Below are 18,845 nucleotides of genomic sequence, written 5' to 3' on the forward strand. Positions count from 1 at the left end.
AAACTTTCTCCTTGTAAAAAATTTTAAAAGTGAAGTTATTTTGGGAACACCTTTTATAAAAGCCATCTTCCCTCTACAAATTACGAAAGATGATATTTTCACTTATCATTTAGGGAAGAAGTCTCACCATTGAAGGAACCAGTTTGGGAAATTGTAATTTTGACCTTGAGTAAGAAAGAATTAGGATCCTTCTGCAAGCAGTTTGGTCTTCCATCTTGCTCCACCAAAAAGAAGAAACAGGCTCCCAAAAAAGAGGCTATTAAACCTTATAAAAACCCCTACAAACGTAAGTACAATAGGAAACCTATTCCTAAGAAGCAAGGGGAAAATGTCATCCCCACCAATATTCCCAAAAAACCCAGAACAGGCGTAACATGTTACAATTGTGGAAAATCTGGTCATATCAGCAAATATTGTAGGCTAAGAAAGAAAATTAGCAGTCTTAATCTTGAGCCTTCTATAGAAGACCAGATCAACAATCTCCTTATTGAATCCTCTGATGAAGATTCTGTCAAAGAATCTGAGGAAAATGTCAACCAAATCCAAAACGATGATCAAGTTTCCTCTTCTGATAGTGATGATACTCCAGAAATCAATGTTTTGATAAAAGAACAAGATCTTCTTATATATATGAAATCTCTAAGAAAAATATGAAAATTCAAATATCTTAAATTTTTTTGTATTGGTACAAAGATTAAAAAATGGAATAATTAAAAGTTATAAAAGAAAATTAAATTACTAAAAATTATTATTAGTGATTTTCATAACAATTTACAAAAAATTAAGCTACTTTTAGAAAATTATAAAAAAATAAATTACCAAAAATCACTAATAGCGATTATTCAACTTTAAAAATTAAAAAATTTCCTATTTTCTTTTTTTTTTTTTCAAAATCTTATATTTTTTATTCAAATCTTCTAATACAAAAAATTCTTACTTTTTAAATTACTTTTTTTATGTTACATTTCCTGTATAGATAATTTGAATAATAGTCAAACTTGCATCAATAGTTTTATTTTGATAAGATATTAATATTATTTTTATCAATGTCACGCCATATTAACATAAATCTTTAAATTTTTTTGCATGGAGGTGGAATTGAAATCTATTAAAAGTTAGGATTAATATGATTCTCTCCTCAAACATGATTCTAGTTTAAAGAGTCACATTAACATTTGTAATTGAAGATAATTTAACTAAAATTAAATTTAAAATAAATGTAATTTTTAATGTTTTTAATTTTAGACATAATTATTAACATAATAATAGTTACTTACATTGTACTAGTGTATGCATTATAAATTGAAAAAGAAAATAAGTACAAAAAAAATTAAAGTTGAAAACTAAGAATATAATCAGTATAGGGCTTTTTTTGGCTCTGTTAGGTTCTAAAATCCCATTCCAAGGGACAATGCTACTCAATCAGAGTGATGAATCTAACAGTCTATGTTATAGGAGTCTCTAAAGATTGATTTTACTATAGGAAACATACTCAAATTGTGAAGGAGACTACAAAGGGGATAAAAGCTTCAAGCTTGGGATCCTCTAAGGAGGAAGAGTCGCCTACTCGAAGTGTCAAAAAAGTAAAAACAATGAAGGACATTTAAAAAGAGATGAACAAAGATCAGATCATTATGAACGGGGCCTTAATAGAATATTCTTGTCAGACAAACTTGAATATAGGGTACGTTAATTTGTTGAAAGAAAGCTCATAGGTGTTTTATGAACCTTGTCTTTCTAGATCTTTACCATATAAAGAAAAAAATGTTATAATCTGAAAGTTGCAATCTTATTTTAAATGATGATGATATTATTAATATTTTTATGGAGAATTTTAACCTTAATTATGAACAAGATGAAAACTTTCGTGAGATTTTTTATAATAATTTTTGTCTTGAGATTAGGGTTTCCATTGAAGATTTTGAAAATTGGTGTAATCCTTGGAAAGATACTCTAATTGTAAAACTTTTAGGAAAAATATCAGTCTAAATTACTTAGATTTTATGTTGAAAAATATTAGGGGTAAAAATGGGAATGTGAAAGTTATAGATCTAAAAGAGGATTTCTATCTTGTGAAGTTTGACCACATGGAAAATTATAAAAAGGCTCTGTTTGAGGGATTATAATTAGTCAAGATCACTATTTGTTTATTCAATGTTGGAGACCCTTGAAAAAAGTAGTTGCTTGGATTATAATTCACAATTTATCATTATAATTATACAATAGTAAATTTCTTTGGCAAATAGGCTCCTGCTTAGGAACAATGTTAAAGATTGATAATAACACCTCAATTTTACCTATAAGAAAGTTTGCTAGGGTATATGGAGTTGGATCTTAGAAGGAAGCTAACTCTCTCGTCTAAAGTTTTGGGTTAGGAATTTAAAATTGAATATGAAGTTCTTCATTTCATATGTTTTTCATAGGTAACATTGTCTAGAAAATCCTAAAACTTGTATCAATAAGACTAAAATTGATTAAAAGTTACACGAAGAAGATATATTTGAGAGTAAGACTCATAACGGTCAAGAAGAAAGTTACAAGATACAAAGGTCAAAAGGACCAATTTTTTTTTGTAACATCCTTAATTTATATTTTGAATTTGTGGAATAAATTCCAGCAAAGGAAGACAAATAAAGTAAATACTTTTATTTTTATGATTAAAAGAACTGAGGAAAAGTCAGACATTTATTCTATTATTTAATTTTATAAAAATTTGAGGGTATTCAAAATTTTCAAAGGAAGTATTTATATAATTTAAATTTGTAAATAAGGTGAAAACTAAAACTTTCATTTCAAGAATTTTTTTAATCCAAAATACATATATATAAATTTGAAACATAAACAATACTACCTTATAGTACAGTAAATTTTTATTTAAAATGAATATAAACTATGATTAAAATGGTTGGCTATCAATATTACATATACACTTCAAATTAGTATTTATAACTAAACTTATCAAAGTATTATAAATTCAAAAATTAATATTTAGAACGACTACATAACTTTATCAATTTGAATAGAAAAATAAAATATTACATGTCTTCAAAATACTCTAAACACTAACAGAGCAATCATTCCTTACAATTCCACCAAGAATATGATTCTAGATTAGGTTAATCTTCTTTAATTTCTTCAAATCCATTTCTTGAAAATAGTTAGTAAAGGTGAGTATTCTCTGCCCCACTAAATCTCTTATTTGACAGAAATAATTAAATGATACTAAAAATATTGTCTAACACATTTTAATGTATACTAGTTAATATTAACACATAGATCATATTAAATAGTTATCTCAACACAGCACACACACTAAGTCAATAACATTTGTAAAATTCATAACATACATTTTTACACTGATTTGTATGTCATAATACATATAGTATATCAAATTAATTAGTATGTTATAATACATGTGTCTTAATTGCACCTGTCGATGTATTACAACACATATATCATAACAACACCAATTGATATGTTATAAAACATATATTATAATCGCACAATTTTTCTACTATTTCACATTCATCATAATTTCATAATCATTGTCCATGGAATCCCTTAAGAACTTCATACTATAGATAGTTACATGTTAGTCGCTGCATACAGATACAACATGTGCCAACCTAACCTTTTTAAGCAAAAGTGTGGTCAAAGGTTTAGGTCAAGAAATCATTGTGAGATTGCATTATAATAATTGGTGATGGAATCTCCATTTGAAATATTGTTTCATAAAATACCTGAATATACTATGTTTTAAATGTTTTAGTTGTTCGTGTTTTCCTTTTTTGCGACCATATACATAAAATGGATTTTTGATCTGAAGCATGCGTTTTTATAGGATATGCTACACAACATAAAGGATATAAATGTATTTCTTCTAATGGAAAAATTTATATTGTTTGACACATCAAATTCGATGAAAATAGGTTTCCTCTAAAAGAAAATAAATCTTTTTTTAAAAAACATAGTTTTATTCAAGGTACTGCAAACAATGTTCCTAGTATACCTTTGATTAAACATCAAGTAAATCAAATACCATTACAACCAATACCTTCTCAAAGTACAACCCATGTTGAAAATCAGCCTGAGCCAACCTCTATACCTGTCTCAAAAAATCATACAATAATCACCAATGAAGAACAAGCTACTTCTACTCAACTATCAACACTAGTCACAAACACACATGCCATGACTACAAAAAGCAAGGCAAGTATTTTTAAACCCAAAGCATTTTTAACTAAAATTGAACCAAGAAATGTTCATGAGGCTATTAAATGTTCTAAATGACTGGAAGCTATGAAAGCCGAAATGTAAGCCTTAACCAAGAATAAAGCATGGACTCTTGTAAAATTGCCTCCAAATAGGAAGGCAATTGGTTCAAAATGGATTTTCAGGATCAAGAGAAACCTGGATGGTAACATAAGTAAGTATAAAGCAAAACTTATTGCTTAAGATTTTGGGCAGCAAGAAGGCTTGGACTATACTGAAACATTTAATCCAGTGGTGAAACCTGTTACAATTCTTATCATTCTAACCATAGCTTTATCTCAAAATTGGAATATTAGACAAATAGATATTGATAATGCTTTTTTAAATGGCAACTTAACTAAGGAAGTTTTTATGAAACAACCACAAAGTTTTATAACTAAACCTAAATTAGTATGTCATTTAAATAAAGCCATCTATGGCTTAAAACAAGCTCCTAGAGCTTGGTTTGCTAAATTAGCAACAACTTTAATATCATTTGACTTCAATTCTGCCAAGTGTGATAATTCTCTGTTTATACACTCCACTAAAAATACCATTACATATTTTCTCATACATGTGGATGACATTTTAATAACCGGGAACTCTAGTTCTCTAGTTCAACATTTTATTGACAGGTTACATTCAAAATTTCCTTTGAAGGATTTAGGCAAATTGCACTACTTCCTATCAATTGAAGTACAAGAAATGAAAGAAGGTTCTCTTTTACTCAATCAATCAAAATATATTTCTAATCTATTCGTAAAGATAAATATGCAGGAATCTAAGTCAATCAAAACACCACGTGCACCTGGATGCAAACTAGGAACGGATGGCACTACAGAATTTGAAGATGCAAAACTATACAGATTAATCATTGGCACCCTACAATATGCTACAATCACCCGGCCAAACATCTCTTTCACCATGAATAAACTTAGTTAATTCATGGATAAACCATTGGAAGATCACTGGAAGTCTTTCAAACAGGTTCTAAGATATATTAAAGGCACTACTGATCATGGATTAATACTTAAGAAATCTCCAAGCATGTATATCATAGGGTACTTAGACTCAGATTGGGCATCCGACATAAATGATTTAAGATCAACTTCAGGATTCTGTGCGTATCTTGGAAAGAACTTAATATCCTAGGTTGTTAAGAAACAAAAGGTAGTATCAAAGTCAAGCACAAAAGCTGAGTTCAGAAGCTTGGCAGCACTGGTAGATAAGATATGCTGGATCAAATCATTACTCATAGAATTAAGACTTCACATAACAAAACTTCATTTACTTTGGTGTGACAACAAAAGTGCAATGTTGTTAACAGGGAATCCTGTATTGCATTACAGATCCAAACATTTTGAATTGGATCTCTGGTTTGTGCAAGAAAAAGCAGCAACAGGAGACATAATTAGAAGACATATACCATCTCGATTCCAACTAGCTGACATACTAAAACACCAGCCAACAAAATCTTCTTGGACTTACAACACAAACTGGGTGCAATTTCAAAATATACACCTAGTTTGCAGAAGGGTGATAAGGATATATCTATAAAATAGATTGTTAGATGGTTTGTTATAATTCTGTTAGGATTAATTTTAGAATAGTTAGAGTTATTTAATAATACTTTTGTATAAATACTGTCCTCAATATTCTCTTTAATAGATAGTAAAATAGATTCACAACCTTTCTCTTTCATTATGTATCTCTTACACCCTATATTTTCATTTATTATGCACAATCATAGAAAAGCATCCACCACTCTCATTTTCTCCAGGTTTTAAAATTGCCTCATCTTCCACACTCTGAGTGCATCTTTATGACTATTTATACTTATTCTCAACATTTCTCATATCATTCTTTTTCTCAGCATTTCTCAAATATTTTCATCTACTTCCATATACTTTTTACATATTAACTTGTTATAATACGTGGGTTATGATCATATAAATCAATGCACTACAATACATGTATTATGAGTACACCCTTTGAAGTATCACAATATTTACAATACATGTATCATAATCATATCCGTAAATCTGTTATGACTCACGTATAATAATCACATATCTCACAATTCTACAATCATGTCATATTATTTCCTTTTATACATAATATTCTTTCTTCATTTAAGATTAGTCAAACACTTTTCATCGATGATATGAACCCACCAATTTCATTATACATCAACTACCAAACAACATTCATATTTATATATCATCTAATATAGAAAAATCATCAATCAATTTCACACCACATAAATTAATACAATGTGCTGAAAGTTGGACACTTTCGGACTCAACCCAAGCATACAATTTAATATACACACTTTCTTGATATTAACAAATCACATATCCTATGGTTTGGCATTATCCAATGTTCACAGTATGTGTATGATTCAAAGTATTAAATAGCAATTTTAACTACACATAAATAATGTTCAATATTAAATTATAATATTTCTTAAAAATGATTCTATTAAAAGCTTTTACTGTAAAATTGTATTTAGCTACTTCTGAAGATAATTGTGGCATTTTCATTTATAAATATCTCTATTCATAAACTTGAGATTTTAAGAAAACATTATGGTTCTGTAGTTCTAATAGTAAAAACTTAGTACTTTCAAATCAAAACACTTCAATAGGAGTTAGGGTTTGGGATCAATTCCCCTTACATGAAAATAAGCTTTTTAAACTGAATTTTCCTAAAGATCCAAGAAAGAAGTTTAACGGTCCTGATGGAGGATATCATCTTACAGATTAAGGTTTCTTAGAGTATTACAAAGCGTAAAACTTTAGATTAAGAGAAAATTAAGAAATAGGAATGAAGTTGGAGAACCAAGCTTCAATAAACTTACTTGAATATGAATGAAATAGACATTCAAGCTTGGATCTAAAAGAGATTTAGGGTTTGGTGGGAAGGGAATGTGAGAGAACAAAGAGAAACTAGGAGGGAAAGTTGTTTGGTTCTAAAATGAAAATTCTTGAACTGAAGTCCCTTAAATACCATACCAAACTCGTGCGTTCTCGCTTGAGCGAGCTCAATTCTTGCTTGGGCAAGACCTTTTAGTTAGGGAGAGAAAACTAGACAATGGTTTTACTCAATTTTCTGATATTCTCACTTGAGCGGTCTTGCCTGGGTGAGAAGCAATCTTACCTGGGTGAAAGGCAATCTCACCTGAGCGAGAATGAATTCAAGGAGCTCCCTATTTTCCTGTAACTCCTTGTCTGGACAAGAAGACAGTTGAGACAATTTTATCATATCTCGCTTGAGCGAGATTTATCTCGTTTAAGCGAGAGTGCTCTAGAATGGTTAGCCTAGAAAACTTCTATCTTGCCTGAGTAAGACATATCTCGCTTGAGTAAGAAACTTTGTACTAAAATTCTTATTTTTTATACAAGGGTAATAAAATTGAGGGCGTTAAATTTTTGGCCTTTGGATGTTGGTCAAAAGACCCCAATGAAAAAATAAAAATAATAACAATAATATATCCAAAGGTCAAGATTTTACTTATTAGTAAAATAAAACTAAAGATATTATTTTAATATCCATATTTCAAGGTTTAAATTAGGAATTGTCTACAAAGATCTCACTTTCTAAAACTAGAACCTCTCATTTAGAAGGAAAAAAGATAACAAATTTTTAAAAATATATATTGAAGACAACATAATTCAATTCAATTCTGATTTAGATATGAAACCAGATAATAACAAGTACTCATTGAATGAAAAATTGAATATAAAAATGTGGTCAAACAATTGAATCCTAATAAGTTTCTAGTCCTAGAAATTGAGTGTCTAAAAGATGAGAATAAGGAGAATTTTAATTTACTAGAAGATAAAAGAAAAAAAAAGGATAGAGAAGTCTTGCTAATAATGAATAGAATAATTCATTATTGGAAAATCAAATATAAGGAAAAAGGGAGTTGATAAAGGATATTCTTAGATTAAATATGTCTAAAGACAATGTTCTAAATTTGGTAAAGGTGAATTTTTTTTAAATAAAAAACTCAATTTGAGGCCAAATGTGGCCAATCAGATATTAGGCACCCTGAAAATATTGTTTTCAATTATGGGTTTGATAATTGAATTATAGGAAGTAGGTGTAACAACTTTTCTTATACTTATAAATTATTTAATTAGCATGTATAATATAAATTTTATAGCTTTGCTTAAACCTATAATTAATGGTAAGAAAGCTGAAATGACTATTAGAATAATGAATAACGATGTTTTTGTGGATGCAATTGGTTTCTTTCAAGGTATATGGTGTCTCTGGAATGAATCTAAAATGAAATTATCAGTTATTGCTAAGTCAAAAAAATTTATTCATTTGTTTGTCTCTTCTAATAATTTTCATCCTTAGGCGTTAACTGTTATATATGTTAGTATTCAAGAATGTTATAGAAATTTAAATTGGCAGGAACTCTCTAATTTTTGTTCAAAAATTAATTCTTCTTGATGTATAGTTGGAGATTTTAATTATATCTTATATCAGTCTGAAAAATTAGAAGGTTTGGTTGTCAATAAGAGGGATATACTTAATTTTGCTAATTATTTAGGCTCTTGTAGCCTTACTACTTTAAATTTTAAGGGAATCTCTTACACTTGTAGAAGAAGTGACCTTAGGCAAAGGATTGATAAGGTAGTAGTTAATAACAAGTGGAGATCTTTGTTTCCTTAATATTTTCTCATTCATATCTCTATAATGAAATCTAATCATGCTGTCCTTTGCTTTAAATTAAATAATTTTCAAACTACTACTACAAAGAATAGATCTTTTAATTTCCTAGCCTCTTGGCTAATCCATCATGATTTTGAGAACCAAGTTAAACACAATTGGCTCATTAGTGTTATTTGTTAAACAATATGAATAGATTTAGAGAAATATTTCATACTAGAACTCTCTAAAGTTTGGTAATATTTTTGCTAGAAAAAGAGAATTTTTAATAAAATAGAAGGAATCTATAAAAACAACTAAATTATTCTAATAATATTTTTTTTAACTAATCTTCTGTCTAAATTTTGGAAGGAATATTAAGAAATTTTAAATCAAGAAAAAGCTTATTTGTTTCATCAAACTAGATCAAAATAGATAAATTTAGGTAATAGAAATAAGAATTTTTTTCATTAATCAGTTTTAATCCGTAAGTAAAAGAACAAGATTGAAGCTTTAAAAGACAAGGATCAATGTTGTTGTAACCCTTTCAAAATTAGGAATTTGATTCAAGATCATTTCATATTTATCTTTACAGAATAGTCTCATGCTAAATTTAGTTTTGAGTTTTATATTTCTTTCAATGAAGTTCATAAGTTTGATTTGGAGAGTATTAATTAGACTGTCTCCAAAGAAGAAGTTAAATTTACCTTATTTAGTATGAAAAATTATAAATACCTTGGTTCAGATGGATCGCATGCTCTGTTTTTTAATCCAACTGGAATTTACTTCACCCCCATATGTTTAAATTTATAAATAAAGTTTTATTAATCTTTTCATAGTTGGTACATTGAACCAATCTATATTAACCCTCCTTCCTAAAGATTTAAATACTGAAAATGTTACTCAATTTAGACCAATTTCTCCTTCATAGTCCAATTACTAACAATTAATGTAGTTTTGTCTCTAGTAGACAAGAGATAGCTAATGTAATTATTCTCCAAGAATTAATCCATTTTTCAAAAAACATAAAAAGAAAATCTCAATATATGATTCTAAAACTTGATCTAAACGAGCCTATAACAAATTTAGTTGGAATTTCATTAGAAAGACTCTAGATATAGCTTTAGAAATAATTGGATTGATTTGGTTTTTGAATATATCTCTTCCTCTTCTTTTCAAATTAATTGTAATGGTTCACTTTTGGATATTTTTCTTCATTCTAGGAGTATTTGTTGAAAGGATCCTTTATCTCTGTATATTTTTGTCATATGCTTAGAAAGGTTAACCTACTATATTCAGTCTAAGATTAATAATGGTGAGTGACACCCTTTTTAGTTTGGTAAAAGGTCTTGGAAATTCTCACATTTTTTATGCAGATGATTTGATTCTAATAACTGAAGTTTCTTTAAATCAAATTAAGATCATCAAAATATCTTTCACAAGGCTTCTAGCCAGCAAGTTGAATACAATAAATCTTAAATGTATTTCTCTTCTAATACTAATTTAGATGTGAAAAAATCTTTAGTCAAAATCTAGGTATTAGATGGACTAAAAAATTTTATTCTTATTTAGGTATTCTAGTCATTTGTAAGAAATCCAATAGGGCTCTTTATTCTAACCTAATTGATAAAATTAAAAAAATATATCTAATTGGAAAGTTAAATCTTTTTCTTTTGTTAGTAGAGTTACTTTTGCTCAGACTAATATTTTGAATATTCCTAATTACACTATGTAGTCTCTCTTGATCCCTTTAGGTGTTTATAAAGAAATACAAAAAAATTGTAAAAAATTTATATAGGGTTCTTCTCCTACTAATAAGAAATATAACTTATATGAAGAAATTTGGTTGACAGGTGACTAATAATCCAAACAATCTTTGGGCGAGGCCTCTTTTAGCAAATACAAATTTAATTTAGTAAATGATCCCATTATCCCTTATTCAAGGTCTATGTCTGCTAGTTAGAAAGGGATATGTAATGTGTGGACTAACTTAAGAAAATGTTTTTTTATTATTATTATTATAGGTAATGGCCTTCAAATTAAATTCTTGGAAGATTTCTGGATTCCTAGCATTAAATGTCTAAAAGACTTAAATATTGATGTTTCAAACTCTATGTTAAACTTTCTAGTGGTTTGTTTCTCAAATAATTATTTGGATTGGGAAAAAAAATTTCTTATGTTACAACTCAAAATAAATAGGCTATTAGTAGTTTAGTTATTCCCAAAGTTAATGTTGGCAATGTGGCTAGCTAGTTTTCCTCATCTAATAAGAATTTTTCTTTATGTTCAACTTATTCTCTTTTAGATAATGATATTAAATGTGGTGAATTCAATTTATTTAATTTGATTTGGATGTGGTAAGGACTGAGACCTTAAAGAATCAAATTATTCTTTTGAAAAATTATTCACAGTAAACTGTTAACAAATGACAAGAAGGTTATAAAAGGTTTTAAAAATTCTAGTTTATATAATTAACATTGCAATAGTCTTAAAATAAATTGGGATACTTATTCTTAGAGACTTTGATTTTGCTTCTAATATTTGACATATTTTTATCGCTGGAAATCATTGGGTTCTTTTTTTAGTTTAGTTTTAACTAGATGACTAATTTTTAACCTTAAAAGTAAATGTTTTAATGAGATTAATCATTGAAATATATAGTTAGGTATTGTTATATGGCTATTATGGTTAAATAGAAATGATTAAGTGTTAAATGAGAAATCTTTGAATTTAAAGAATTTTCTATATAAACTAAATTGTCTCAACAGGTATATTACATCTGATTATCTCTTTTTCTGTTCTTTTTTATAGGACCTGCAAGTAAGAGGTTCTTGTTGGTTGGACCCCTTCTCCGTTCCACTGATTCAAACTAAATATGAATAGTTGACTTCATGAAATTTAAGAATTGACTTCACGTGAAGGATTGATCAAGGATGAAGAAGGCAAATTTTGTGCTATCTATATAAAAAAAATGAATTATTATTCTATTATTCATTCTAAACTTTAGATTTTTTTTAATGGGGAATAAGCTAATTAAAGACCTCAACTTAGAAGGTGTTTTGGTTGAAATGAATTTTAAGTTAGCTATTCATTTAGTTAATTCTAATGTCTCTTTGAACCATAAACTCTCTAATTATTAGAAAAATCAACTTTCTTATCTATTTCAATAGAAATAAAAAAAACATGTTATGCCCTTTCGATTTATAAGGTACATTAAAAATTATTAATAAAAAATTAAATATTTTCATAAAAATTATTGTGCACTTAATTTTCAAAACAATCTTTATACGAGAAGACATTGATACCATTATTATTTTAGTGTTGAGCATAATTAAGCTCTCAAAATAAGGTTACTATATTTTCTAAAGAAAATCTAAGTTTTAATTTATCAATTTTATAAAATTAGTCTTTAGAATTATATAATTTTATTCAGGAGTCTTCATAATTTGTCATCAATTTTTTACTAAATTTAAAAGAATGTATTTTAAATAAAAATAATAATTTGAAAAATAAAAAGCTGACCGAATCAACCGATTTTGCCCGATTCTCACTTATTCTAAAATTAATCAGTTGTTGAGTTAAACGGACTAAATGACTAACCAATTTCTGATTCAAACAATTGAACTAGCCTATCTAATTTTTAAAAATAATAAATAATGTTGACCATTTTAATAGTATAAGAGAAATACTTAAAGTTGAATATACTTAACGTAGAATTAAAATTTGAAAGAAATGGAAAATTTTTAAATCAAGTTTCTTGTATTTTTGTTATTAAAATCTTAAATTAAATGATGGCACGTTAATAATTTTTTAATATTGATTATTCTTTGATAAACCCATAAAATATTTTCTAGAAAAAATATATATTTGATGCAAGTTTTGTTCAATAAATGCATTAGACATGAGTGGGCCATAGGCCACATATAACTGTACGTGGAATGGGTTAAGCGCCTTTACGTCAGAAAAGTGTTTGACAAGTTTCCATCCTAAAAATATTTTAAAGCCAGCTAGGTCGGATGATAGATATAGCTTATTTAGTTGAGCTTAAAATAAGTTAATGGCTTTTCTCAAAGTATTTTAAAATAGATATTTAAATAATTTTTTATCTGTAAAAGTTGTTACATTTGAAAATAATTGTATGTTTTTTAAGAATTGGTGCTTAATAAATAAAGTAAGTTGAAAACTAGTTTATGTTATTAACGATTTTAGGTTAGATATTTAGGAACTAAACCATACTAAATTTTTGGAAACTAATTTTAAAAGTAATAACTTTGAAAATGATTAAAAATTTATTCAAAATTTTTAATTTTATTTTTAAATATTATATGCTAATTAGAATAAAGAAATGGTACGTGTCTAACATGTAATAACAGTGATGAATTAAAATTTTGCTAATCAATTCAACGTTTATTTGATAAAGATGTTAATGATAAAAATAATATTTTACTAGCTTAGTTTAATTATTAGAAAATAAATTTTATGATTTTTTTAAAAGACTAATTTCAAATAATTATTTTAATAAATATGAAAAAAACTTATTTAATACATTTTAATTCCCACCAAAATTTAATTCTTATTCTTTTTCTTTTCAAATTTGAACGTAGTTATTAAAAAGGAAAAGTATTCTAATTTGTTCAAGAGGTAATATGAATTTAAATTTCGTTGCGATGCATTTATTATTGTTGTTGATTTTCAATTATAGGGTTTCCTTCTTTTTTTTTTCAATCGACACTATGAATATGATATGTATAAATATGTGATAGTCGTAATGGTGAAAGTGTCACATAATAGTTTTTGTTTTTTTTAATATGCTAACTTACTAAAATTTATATTATTAGACAGGCTTTTTTCCCCTTCAATTACAGCTAGAGACCATGCATTTTGATTCTCCGTTTTCTTAAAATCAACAAAGGTTTATGTTTTCAAATGAACAATAGGTGTTTTATTATATTTTTTTCTATTTAAAGTCATTATTTTATTAATTTTTAGTCTAATATTTAGAATTTACGATGAGTCAGAGACATAAAATTATTTTTAAAATTTAAAAATATAAATTTTAGTTTAAATATAATGGATTTGAAATTCGGGATTGAATAAGAAGAAACTCAAGAATTTTTTTAAAAGTAAAAAAGTTGAGGTGCAACTAGCAATATATTTCGGGCGACGGTAGCAATTGGAATGTTTAGGTGCAAATTTTTCCTACATCTTACTTGTTCGACTTGGAAAAGTGAAATAGTAGTTGGGTTGAAGATGTGCAGGCCAATCAATCTAATACAATAATGGCAATTCTTTTGTCATGGTTGGAGCAATTTTGACTAAACAATCAAAAATATGTTAAATTTGGTAAGAAAATCAAGAAACAAATAAAAAAATAAATGGCAAAGATATTATCTATAAATTATGTTAAACTGAATGTCGTTTCTTTAAACATGACGTAAAATGTTCAATAACATATGCTAAATGTCATTCTCTTAAAATAATTATTACAATATTGATAATGATTGAATTAAAATGAATTAAAAATCTAACATATTATTTGTATTATAATTTAATTATGAATTATTATATTAATAAAACTTGTCAAAAAAATTTATATGGATTACATATAATGATATTGTAGTTAGAGTTGGATCATTATATGGAAGTAACCCATTATATGACTAAAGTAGATTATCAAAAGAGTTAGAGTCTCTGCAGTAGCACTATTGTACCTAAATATAATGCTAAATGAGTAAGGGTCTTCACATTTACTTAGATAAATGTGGATAAAAAAGTTAGTGGAGAAACATGTGTTTAGGTTTGATTCATGAAATATTGGCATTTTGATAGGAAAGTTATTAAAAGTGGTGGACACTATATTTTGTAGAAAAATTAACATCATATGCCTTAAAAAATAGGTTAAAAATAAGGCTAAAGAGCTTGATACTACAGGTTTCAAACTTTGATACACAGAAAAAGTCAAGGGAAAGAACAGAGTAGGCATACTTATGCATAATACTTGGAAAAAAAACATAGTAGATATCAAAAGAATTGGAGATAAGATCATGTCCTTCAAGTTGTTGGTTGCACAAGACACTGTTAATATCATCAATGCTTATGCTCCATAAGTTGGCTCAAAAGTGCATTTGAAAGCAAAGTTTTGAGAAGATTTAGAGGGGTTGGTCAAGACATCTCACAAACTGAAAAGATTTTCATTAGTAGAGACTTAAATGGATATGTTACTTATGAAGCAAGACAATTTGCAAGGGCTTATGGTAGTTTTGGAGAGTTAAATGAGGAATGACAATTTATTCTTAATTTCTTAATGTCCTATGACTTTAAGATTATGAACACTTGTTTTAAGAAGATGGTGGAACATCTTATCACTTTTAAGAGTAGAGTTTCAAGGTTGCAAATTAATATTTTTCTAGTGAGGAATCTAGACAAACGAATTTGCAAAGATTATGAAGTGATTTTAGGAAAGTCTTACCACACAGCATAGGATCTTGGTCTTTGATGTTTGTTTTAAGATTAGTAAATAGAAAATTTGACAAGTTAGTGTTCCACAAATTAAGTGGTGGATCCTTAAAGGTGAGAAACTATTGGACTTTCAAAGACATTTAGTAGAAGAGGGTAGTTGGACGACACAAGATAATGTTAACATCATTTAAGACAATATGGCTACGGAGGTTAGGAAAGTTCTTAGGAAAATTTTAGGTGAATCTAGAAGTTTTAGACTAAAAGACAAAGAATCATGGTGGAGGAATGAAAGTGATCAAAAGAAGATTAGATAGAAGAGGATGTGTTTTAAAACTTTGCATACATGTAGTAAAGCTAAAAATTAGGCAAGGTATTAGAAGACAAAAAATTAGACAAGAAAAATAGCCAATGAAACACGTTCTAAGGCTTTTGAAGGATTCAATCTTGGGACAAAGTATGATGAAAAGAGGATTTATAAACTTGTCAAAAGTAAAAAATAATAATAATTAGATATTTGGATCAAGTTAGATGTATTAAGGATAAAGAAGAAAAAGTTTTGGTTTTAGATCAAGACATTAAAGATCATTGGGAGAAATATTTCTGTAAGCATTTTACTCAGGGAACAAGGATCAAATGAAAATTTAGTAGGATTAGAACTACAAGCAAATGATCTAAATTTGACATATTATTGTAAGATTTGAGTTAGAGAAGTAAAAGAAGTTGTTAAGATGATGGAGAATATTAATGTGGTTGGCCCTGATAATATTCCTACATTGGAAAAGGTTGAGAAAATAAGGATTAGAGTGACTCACTAAGCTCTTTAATAAGATTTTGAGATTTAAGAATATGAAAAATGAATGGAAGAATAACACTTTAGTTCCTGTATACAAGAATAAGAGTCATATCCAAAATTTTATAAATTATAAAGGGATTAAACTCATGAATCACACAATGAAGTTATGAGAAAATGTGATTAAATATAGACTATGAGAGTAATGAATGAAAATACACTAGTATATTGTAAATGTGATATTCTTACAAACACAAGGAAATGAGTAACATTTAGATGTAAGAAACTAATACATTTAGATATTTTGTTCAATATATCCTTTTGAAAACTAAAGTGTGTGTTTTGTCAGTATTTTGGAGTTCAAAATCCAAAGACCGTGAATAGAATCACATATAAGTGTCCAATATCTATTTTTGATAGTTTTATACAATACCAAGCAATTTCGATAAGCAACAACGATGATCTTAATAAATGTTTTGAATCTATCAACATCACCTAACTCTTGAGATTAAGTTGTATGTTTTTTTTTTAAATAAAAGTTGATGTTGCCTTTTACGAGGAAGGTGAGAACAAGGAGTTTGAAGAAGAATTGGAACAAAACCTCATTGAAAATAAAGATAAGGACTTCAAAGTGCAATATTAAAGTAATGATGAAAGTGATATAGATGATCATAAGTTCCATTTTTCAAACCAAGGGAGTTACTTTAGATCTTGAAATTATTCACGTGGCTGAGTTTCCAAAATATACAAACCTTAGTATGTGAAGTTATTTTTATCATAAATAAAATTGTAGTTGGTTTTGTTTTAATTTTTGTCTTCATGTTTCATAGGTGATTCTAGTGCAAATAGAGAGTTGTGTGTTGAAATGAAATTTAGAGAAACTATTCAAGTAATTAAGAGTTACAAATTATTAAAAGGTGTGGAATGTAAGTGTTTGAATCATAATCAAGTACATTTTATTGTAAATGCGTTAAATATGACATATATTATGGATGACTTGTTCAAGCTAGTTTGAGGAATAATAAGTAGTATTGAGAAATAAAGAGGTACAATGGTCTACACACTTGCACTAGGACCTAGATTTTGTATGATCATATAAAGTTAGATACTAATATCATTGCATAATGTATCAAGCCAATGGTAAAAGCTAACCATTCTATAAAAATAAAATTTGTGATTGTTGTTCAATATTGATATGAATACACAGCAACGTATCAAAAAACATGAATGACAAAATAAAAAATGGTTGAAAAAATATTTGGTTAATGAAAAGTCTCTTTTGAAGCTTTGTTGCTATGATATGTAGTAATGTGTGATGTTATTCGAAGATTAATAATTTTCACACACATGTCGTGACCCAAGATAGTATCGATATTATTTTTTATCATCACAAGTCAATTAATGCAACAATACAGAATCCAATGATAGTGGAAACTTCCTAAAGGATTCAACATGTATTACATCTTGCACATTGTCACCAATTTTTTATGGAGATTCAAGGCTCCTTATTTGCAAAAACTTGTTCGCATGGGTAATTAACATTTTCTTTATTAATTTTAGTGTGAATACTATGCTTTTAGAAAATAATATATGAATCCTATTCAATTTTCATTTCTAAGTTATGTGAGAACTGAGCGTGAATTTAATATTCATTATGACTGAATACAGGACATGGACAAATATATGCAAACTGACTTAATAAAATTTCACAAGAAAAGTGAGTTCAAGCCTATGACAGTGGATATCAATGGGTCATATGACTACAAATTTAGTTGAGTGCATTAATTATATCTTAAAAGGAGTTCGTAATCTTTTAATCACAACATTGATTAGAGCAACTTACTTCGATTATGTGAGTTATTTGGTCAAAAAGGAATATAGGCATATGTATGAAAAAAGACTGGACATATTTTTTCTAAATTTGTCACAAACTCAACTTCAAGCAAACAAGGAAGCTTCTAGAAATCTTCAAGCAAGTCAATTTGACAGACAATAATAAGCAAGATTATAGGGTTGATCTAAGATAAAGATTTTGTGATTGTGGTGACATGCAAAATGATAGATACATTGTCCTTATGTCATTGGTGCCTGTTATAGTCAGAACATTGATTGGCGTGCTTATGTGGATAATATTTATATCATTAATGAAATTTGTAAAGTATGCAAGAAGACTCTGGAGTAATCGAGAGTGAAAGTGCATGGTTGCGTTATAGAGGGCCAACACTATTTCCTAATTTTGCCTAAAATGCATAATAAAAGGTCATCTAAAATCAAGTTGTTTCCTTAATAAAATGAATATAGTGAGATAAGAAGACCACTGTGGTGCAATTTTTGCCAAGGTGAGAACTACATGCAAAGTCGATATCCAAATGCTTCTAGGTCTAGTTTATAGCATGTTAAAAATTTGGTTGTTTAGTATTTTGCAAATGTTGACTTCTTATAAATTTATAAGAACAATGTATTAAGTTATTTCAACTTTTCACTTAAGTTTGTTTAATTTTCATTATTTTTTCATTTAAATTTTTGTATAAATATGAGTAAATTAAATGAAATGTTTATATATCTGCACTTGGTATTATGCGAGCAAACATATTTAATTTAATTTTTCTCTCTAAAATTATTTTTTATACTGTATGAAATAAATAAGAATGTTACGGTTAGAGTTTAGATTCTGATGGGATTC

Source organism: Abrus precatorius, unplaced genomic scaffold, assembly GCF_003935025.1.
Source record: "Abrus precatorius isolate BTA unplaced genomic scaffold, Abrus_2018 Scaffold10, whole genome shotgun sequence".
Taxonomy (NCBI): domain Eukaryota; kingdom Viridiplantae; phylum Streptophyta; class Magnoliopsida; order Fabales; family Fabaceae; genus Abrus; species Abrus precatorius.